The sequence below is a fragment of the Dipodomys merriami genome, unplaced genomic scaffold (genome assembly GCF_024711535.1).
Source record: "Dipodomys merriami isolate MVZ:Mamm:240054 unplaced genomic scaffold, mDipMer1.0.p SCAF_155, whole genome shotgun sequence".
Lineage (NCBI taxonomy): Eukaryota > Metazoa > Chordata > Mammalia > Rodentia > Heteromyidae > Dipodomys > Dipodomys merriami.
In genome coordinates, this window is record NW_027202882.1 from 1,811,342 (window position 1) to 1,820,168 (window position 8,827).

Here is an 8,827-nt window from a genome sequence, read left to right on the forward strand (position 1 = left end):
ATGATGAATAGCTTATCTCTATTGTGAAAAAATACAGCTCTGCTAATGTGATGCGATTCATGTTCTGGTAAGAACACCACAATAAACTGGGTTGCATCATTTTCCCCCCACTGGTATTTTTAAGATCAGAACATTTGCAAATATTACTTATATTTATAATTTTTAGCTATCATATAAATTCCGGATGCTAAGATTGGAAGATTATAGTTGAAAGCCCACCCAGGCAAGAATATTCCCTAGATTCTTATCTCCAATAAACTTCTCAGCAAAACCCAGATGCAAGTGGCACTGAGGTTGAAGTGGTAGGGCACGAGCCTTGAGCATAAACAGGCTCAGAGACAGTGTCCAGGCCCAGAGTAAAAGCCCTAGGACAAACCAATAAAACAAAAACAAAAATAAAATCAAACCCCAAACGTAACATTTTTCTCAGTGTATACAGTAGCAAATAATTAAGGAAATTGCTTCCTGTGTTACATACAGGTAGAAGAAAGAAGATGTCACACGATTATGCTCTTCATACCATGTTATACCAAAGATTCCAAAAATTTCTCTTATTCTAAATTTATAAATTAATGTCATCAATTTGTTGGCAACTCTGTCTACAACATTCACATTATCATTTCATACATGAACTGTTGGAATTATCTATTTACTAAGTTTTTGAAAGAATATTCTAGGCACATAGAATGCAAAATCATTTGTGAATGTCAATTAAACCCTCTACTTAAAAACAATTTTGTAGAATCCTATAGAATATAAAATTACAAACAAAACCAAAATATTTTAAATCTAAATTCTAATTTAGCAAGATCTTCAAAATCCTTCATTAGATGAACTTTGCTATTTTTCCAAGCTTAAGCTTGTGTAATTCTTCATCATTTCTTTGGGTTACAACAGAATGATGATAACTTATTTTTTCAAATTTTGGATGGGAATCATGAGTCATTTTGCATCTAGGAATGTTCTGTAATGAAGAGAGAATTTAAAACACAAGTGAGGATTAAGTATGAGTTGCATTTCAACAGGAAATTTGACTTCTCAAAACATAATGACAAAATTAGCCCAAATGTCCAACTATGTATTCCTTTCTTGTTTGTTTTGTTTTATTAAGACAAAATTATACACCTTGGTCCAGGGAAGGTATCACTATGAAATTCCATTATCTAATCTCCTGTCTTAATCTCAGTGCTAGAATTCTAAGCTTGTATCACATTGCCCTGCCATAGTTTCTTTTTTTATTTTATCTAGATATAGACTACGAATTCTGAACTTCTCCAGTGATATTATACACCAGAGTGACTGCTTAGACTTTATCTACTATTTTCAAAGATGTTCTAACATTTGATACAGGATATGAACATTTTCAAATGCACCGGCCAGATCTCTGATTCATTCCTCCATGGATCTGATCCCTTTAATAATGATTATTGATTTTTACTATCTCTGATCCCTACCAATGTAATATTCTCAAACTTATTTGAAGGAAGTTCATTTGAGGACTTTCAAATATTAAAAATTATCACTTGATTCTAGTCTTGTTCAGGACATATATTTATTGTTTTGTAACTTTTCTACACATTCTGAGAGTTGTTTCATTTGTGTATTTGTGTGTACATATATAAGTGCCTCTGGGTGTATGTGTATGTCTGTATGTATATATGCAAAAGCCTCAAGCTTTTATTCAGCAATCTTGCTCATGACTGATATTCCATCAATTGAGCCATTCTTCCAATCCAGATTTTGACTGCTTAATTTTATATACTGTTGCAAAGAGTGTTCTGCCCAGGCTGGATGCCAATAGAACTTCCCAGACTCCTTTACATTCTTAGGTTTTATTTCTCCAGGAGTATCAACTTTTAAACGACAAACATTTTTGTGAGAGTAATGTCTAAGCTGTAGCCCATATTTTTAACTCAAGAATTCTTTTTTTTTTGTTGTTTTGGTGGGGTGTCTGGTCATGGTGCCTGAACTCTTGTCCTGGGCTCTGTCCCTCAGCAATTCAGCTCACGGCTAGCCCTCTACCACTTGAGTCACAGCGCCAATTTTGTCTTTTTTCTTTTTTGCTTAAGTGGTACTGAGGAATCGAACCAAGGGCCTCATGCATGCGAGGCAAGCTCTGTACCTCTGAGATACCTTTCATCCCTAACTAAAGAATTCTTATAAAGATAGATGAACAGACACATTACACATCTTGAGTGTACACTGTTAGGAATGTGATCGTAAGCTGGGTCATGGTGAGATATGAGGATTGAGGTTCAAAGCCAGCCCCGGTAGGAAACTCCCAGAGACTCTTGTCTCAAATTAACTAAAAGAAAACTGGAATTGGCACTGTGGATCAAGTAGTAGAGCATTAGCTTGAGCTCAATAGCAGAGACACAGCTCGCAGGCCCAGAGTTCAAGTCCCAAGATCACCGCCAACAAATATATATATATATATATATATATATATATATATATATATGTGTGTGTGTGTGTGTGTGTGTGTGTGTGTGTGTGTGTGTGTGTGTGTATGTGTGTGTGTTTGTGTCTGTGTGTCTGTGTGTCTGTGTGTGTGTGTAAAGAAAAAAAAGAAATGAGATCTTAGGCACCAGTTTATTGCTAGCATAATCCCTGCTCTCACAAGATGGACATTTTTCCAGTTAAATCCATGCTTTTATATCTGACTTGCATTGAAAACAGAATTATTCTTCCATTGTACTTTCTACAAAGTTGCATGATTAGCAAGCATGATTTAGAATGGGAGTGGCCTCATACTTCATGTTCCACATAGGAGTCTTGCTTTCTGTATATCACTCTCATAAATCTACATACTGAATTTGGCTTTATTGTTTCAATGTTGCTTATTTGTAGTCTTCTATACTGTATGGAACCCTTATACTTAAACAAAGAACTTCTCTTTCTCCTATTATTGCTATTGTTTCCCTACTGTTAGCTCATGCATACTTGGGAAATAATGAACAGCACGTACAGTCACAAAAAGAATGTTCTGAAAACCTTCTTCCTATTTAAAATTCGCCTTAACTTACAGAGAACTTACAAAGTTTGAACTCAATGTACTCATGTATAATATATTTATAAGCAATATAAATTTCATATTTTCTCTTTACTAAATTTTCTCTGAAATACGTTTTACCTCAGGTCCATAGGTGTTCTAGTCTTCTTGCAGTGAAGCCAGAAAACATTCAGTATACCTCAAGCAGCACCATCGATTGTTACTGGAAGTAACTGTTACTGGATGTGGAAACTGACCCCAGGAGAGGAATGGAACATAGAGGAAAAACAAAGTTCAAGTTACCTTGTGCTTTCCTTTTTACTGTACAAAAAAGTATCCCAAGTCTTGAAGGAAACTCTGTCCCTGGCTTTTTGAGTGTGTTCTTTACTCATATAATTTTTTTCTGTAAACTTCTAGTTCATAGTGTTACAAAAAGAAATAATGTACCATTTGAAGGCCAGTATAAAACAAAAGGAAATAACATTGTTTTAAAAGTGTTCTCCTGCAAAGTAACAAAGACATAGAGGTTTTAAATTGTCTTATAGATGGATATTTCTCCCCTGAGATGATTCTCGATGCAGAAGTCAGTTATCAATTCCTTTGGTCTGGTTCTGAGTTCTCCAGAGCAACAAGGATTCCAAAAAAGCAGGATCCAGTCAATATGATCAGCAAAAGAAGCCTCTACTCTGACCAGTTCACCTTTAAGTAGGGCCCCAAAGATAAATCTGGGATTTTTATTTGCTTGTTTGTTTAGTTTGTGCTAGTCCTGAGCCTTGAACCCAGAGGCTGAATCCTGTCCCTGAACAGTTGTCTTTCCTGCCCACCTGCCCCCAAAGCTAGAAATCTACTGTTTGAGCCAAAACTCCACTTCTGGTTTTTTGGTGTTCAATTTGCGATAAGAGTTTGACATACTCTCCTGCCTGGTTTGGCTTTGAATTAAGATAGTAAGAAAGCTAAGTGACATCAACTGTATAGACTTCTCTTTTGAAACAAAAAATATTAGATGAAGTTTATTGTAAAGCTAGTATTTGACAATTTTTAAAGGAAGAGAATATGTCTAGCAAAGAAGCCATAACTTAAATAACTCAGCAAAAGTAGGTGCACTGAATCCTTTTGAAATTATTTTTTCTGCTTGGGAAGATTATTGATCTTGTCCTTCCTTTTGGGGAAACTTAAGGTAATATTTGCACTTTTTGTTGGTTGTGGGGCTTGAACTCTGATCCTGGGCACACTCGCACAGCTCTTCAGCTCAAATTGAGTGCTCTACCGCTTAAGCTACAGCACCACTTCCGGGTTTCAGGTGGTTAATTGAGGATAAGTGTCTCATGGACATTCCTGACCAGGCTGTCTTTGAACCACAATTCTCTGGTTTCCTGAATAGCTAGGATTCCAGGCGTGATCCACCAGCACCCAGCTCATATTTGCATTTATGTGCACTGAATGACACTATGTAGACAAATAACAGAAATTTGAATCAAATGATGGCATTGCAGCTTTTCAGAAAATTTGAGGTAACAATAAATATGTCCTCCTTTTCCATGTTGTTTCATTAATGACTCATGAGCTATGGGACCCTTAGTTAGCATTCTCTGCAGTCTGTGTAGGTGTATTTAGTATCAGGAAATGTTCATAGAGAAATATAGAAAGACTGAGATTTTTAGAAAGCAAAGAATTTAAGGTAAGAAAAAACAGCACAGAAGGAGATACATGTATTACACAGAGATTAAGAAGTAGCCTAAGAGATTTAGAATGCTAAAGGTAATGCGGAATAAGACTAGTTGATAACTATTTGTTCAATAACCAAAAATGGTTCTCTATAACGTTTCTGGTATACGTTAGTAACTATCATTTAGTCATTAATTCTGGAGTTATTCCTTCTCTTCTGTCACAACTGTTAATTTGCCTCTGCCGTTGTGGTGCCATGAATAACCAAAAAGATTTCCAAATCTCACTTACACTACCCTTCTCATTGTGATTAGCAGAGGCCATTCAAAAACCTGGAATCTTTGAATTTCCAGAATTAATCTTCACCTGACATCTAAGCACATTCAAGACATTAATTGCTCTGACCTAATGAACAAAACTTTTTTTCAACACAATATCCTAATATAAGAAAAAGTACATGAATTATGGACTATTGTCAGGTGTCAGTATGGCAGGAGCAATTACATATTCCAAGTATGGGTTCTTTATTTTTCATTTACTAATTAAATGTTTTTTGCTTTGGTTTTTTTTTTTTTTTTGCTTTTTTGCTCAAGGCAATCACTGTACCACTTGAGGCACAGCACCATTTCCAGTGTTTTTCTGTTTATGTGGTACTGAGGAATTGAATTCAGGGTTTCATGCATGCAAGGAAATCATCATATCATGAAGCCACATTCCCAGATCCCTAAATGATTTTCTTAAGTTTACATTTTCATTCAGTAACTATGTACCATAATATTGGCCAGGTGCTAGAAAATAATGTAGAAAAGAATACAATATAATAAATCCAGTAAGGCTAGATGGAAAATGAATAACCCTGACAGTCTTGCAAGGGCTCAGAGGGCTGATCTCATGGAGATGTATCAACATGCTGAACGAGACAGCTCCCTACCCACAGCCCAACTCCAGAATGAGTGGGCCATCTTGGGTTCCAGCTACCTGGGGACGTTGGCCCACCTCCTACAGCACCCATTCTACCCGTTCCTGAGAGCTACAGTGAGAGAGAGAAGAGAGAGAGAGAGAGAGAGAGAGAGAGAGAGAGAGAGAGAGAGAGAGAGAGAGAGAGAGAGAGAGAGAGAGAGAGAGAGAGAGAGAGAGAGAGAGAGAGAGAGAGAGAGAGAGAGGGAGGGAGGGAGGGAGGGAGGGAGGGAGGAAGAGTGGGAGATAGGGAGAGAGGGAGAAAAGGAGAGAGGGAGAGAGAGAGAGAAAATCAGAATTACACTTGAATCAGGTGCCAGTGGCATAAAACTCTAATCCTAACTACACTGGAGGCTAAGATATGAGGATCATGGTTCATAGACAGCCCTGGAGGAACGTGTTTGAGAATCTTATCTCCAAAGAACCACCAGAAAACTGGAAGTGGCACTGTGGGATCAAGTGATAAAGCGCTAGCCTTGAGCTGAGGAGCTCGGGAACAATGCCCAATCCTAGAGTTCAAGAACCACGATTGAAAGAAGTGGACTTCCCACCACAAGAAGTGGACTGAATAGCACCCATTGTCCTAGGGAGCATGGTAGAGAAGTCAGGCCGAGCTTCCTGTGAACTTGAGGTCATAAGTAGGTCATCTGGCTTCTCTTTGCCTCGGATTCCCCAGCTGCAAAACTGAATAAAGTGAAGGATCCCCTTCCTTATTGGGATAGGGTAGTAATGAAAGAGAGCCATGTTTCGGTTCATAATCCCACACCTGTTGCACTATTAATAACAGGCCCCACCTGAGCCCTTTCTGGTATCTTCCTGTCATATGCTCACAGAATTGCCAAAACCTTATCTGAAGGCCATTCCCTCTCTTTTCCAGAGATCGCTCTGTATAAATCCCTTGTTTCCTCACAACTGTCCTGTGAGGAGACTGAGGTCCAATGGTTGAGGCCCCACCAAGAGCTTCACGTGTGGTCAAGAATCCGCTGCTATGGACTGAGTTTAGGATAATCCATGTTAAACGATGACTGAGCATGACACATGTCTATAATCCCAATTACAGAGGACCAGGCCTGGTGGAGCATACCTTTCACAGGAGGACCGGGATCCAGCCCAGCCTGAGCATATTTGTAGTTTCTATCTCAGAAATCCTCAAGACAGAAAGGTGGCTCATCAGCGCCATGGAGAGGAAACAAGCAGGGCGATCATGGTGCCCCCAGAGGGGTGTTTGACCCAGGGTAGGTTGTTGTTGGGACAGAAACTCACCTGTGCTGCAGGGAGAAGCTGTTGGCAGCTGCTCCAATTGGGGCAGCAGCGATGGCGCCAGCATTGTGGACACATGGGCCCAGAGCAGAAGACTAGGGGCAGGGACCAGGTCTGGGATTTAGGCCGGCTGGCAGCTACACATTGATTGAGGTTTGAAACCTGGCACTGCGTGAAGGGAGGGGAGGGGTCAGGTGGGGTGGGAGCATCAATTTTCTACTATACTCCAAAGTCACCTCGAGTTTCTTCCTCAGGACTCAGCCCCTTCTACCTTCCTGAACTGCTGGTAGTGGTGTAAACTAACAGAGGGAATCCCAGTGCTACCTGGCAGCATGGAATGTGGGCATGGCCACCATTCTTGTATCCCATTGGTCAGAAAGAAGCATGAAAGAATGGGGGTGTGGCCAGAATCCTGTGAAGCAAGCAGCATGGGCGGAGTCAAGATGACAGTGGTTCTCCCAGCCTTTTTCCCAGGAAATTCTGTCCAATTCAGTTGGAGAGAATAGGGTGACCTGCTTTAACTGGATGGCTACACAGATTGCTGTATAGTTCTGTTTTTTGCCAGTCCCAGACTTTGAACTTAGGATCTGGGCACAGTTCATGAGCTGCTTTTGCTCAAGGCTGGTCCTCTACACTAGAGCCACAAGGTTTCTGGCTTTGTTGGCACTGAAGTTGGACAGGGGTCTCAAGGATTTTCCTGCTTAGGGTGACTTTGACCATGATCCTCTATTCACAGCCTTGTAAGTATCAACAAGGACTGCTGAGATCCACTGGTGCCTGCCTAATCATTGGCCTTGTTGATGTTCTTGGGCAGACTGGTGAGTTCCCGATCCTCGGGTTGAAGTGGTGGGAGCTGGAGCCCACAATTCAAATCCTGGTCGTGCCACCTCCAAATGGTAGGAGATCCTAAGAAACTTGTTCCTATCCATATGATTACCATTGTAATGTGATGTAAGTCATGATTGAACGAACAGTTCTTGAATGATTCTAGGATAAAATTATACACAATTATATTACACGACACTGATTGATTTTAGTTAATAGTTTATTAAGCATTTAATCAATCATAGTCATCAAATGGAGGCATAATGAAATACCTAAGAATTGGGCCTCAAATACTATAAAGGTGAGTTTTTTCTACCAGGACTGGGATTGGAACTCATAGTCTGGGTACCTCTGTTGCACTGTGTGGGAAGAGGAAGCTTGCTTCCTTAAAGTCAAAAAATTCAAGTTTGTTCCTTAGGCTTGAAAACGATCACCAGCAGTAGAAAACACCCTATTCATGTACAATTTACATATATGTTTTATATTCTTATACATATGTTGACTCCGTATTGCATTCAGAGTAGTTATTTTATTTTTTGTTTTATTCATGTATTGACCATTTATTGTATTGACTATTATAGCACATAAAACATTGACTACATAGGATATAGGTCTACAGATGTATTCCACTTCATACCTGACACACAGAAGATGCACAGTAAAGGAACCCATGTGTCACCATCATCCTCTTACTCCACAATTCATTGTTTGGGAGTACTGACATCTGAACTCATGGCCTACAAGGCCAAATTCATGAATGGGTGAGTGCAAACATGCCATCCTGGGGGAAATTGAGGTGCAGGTTGTTCCAAGGACCTGAGAACCCCTGGGGTTAACCAAAGAAGAACAGATTGACATGTAGATGCCATATGTGTGTGTGTGTGTGTGTGTGTGTGTGTGTTTATAGAGTGCCAGAGATGTTTATACATTATTCAGTTATATAGACTATATTCCTACCAATTCCTGGGTATTTATTATGCATCCATGTAATTAATGTTATTGTTTTCCTCCTTAAAATATTAATGAAAGCACTCAGTGTCCTGAAATTATTGTGTTCCTGTAAGTAATAATATTCTTTTAATGCTTCATAAATATTAAATAAAATCAATCAGCCTTCTGAAATGATGC

The 8,827-nt window shown here is 39.3% G+C and overlaps 1 long non-coding RNA gene across 1 annotated transcript; it reads right to left on the reverse strand.

The window, feature by feature from the left end:
* Positions 1 to 835: 835 nt before the first annotated feature.
* LOC138827380 (uncharacterized) lies at positions 836 to 7,161 on the reverse strand. Its single transcript, XR_011372067.1, has 3 exons — positions 6,878 to 7,161; positions 3,134 to 3,244; positions 836 to 964 (listed from the first exon to the last, which is right to left on the reverse strand). It is a non-coding gene; the product is annotated as an uncharacterized lncRNA (long non-coding RNA).
* Positions 7,162 to 8,827: the final 1,666 nt, after the last annotated feature.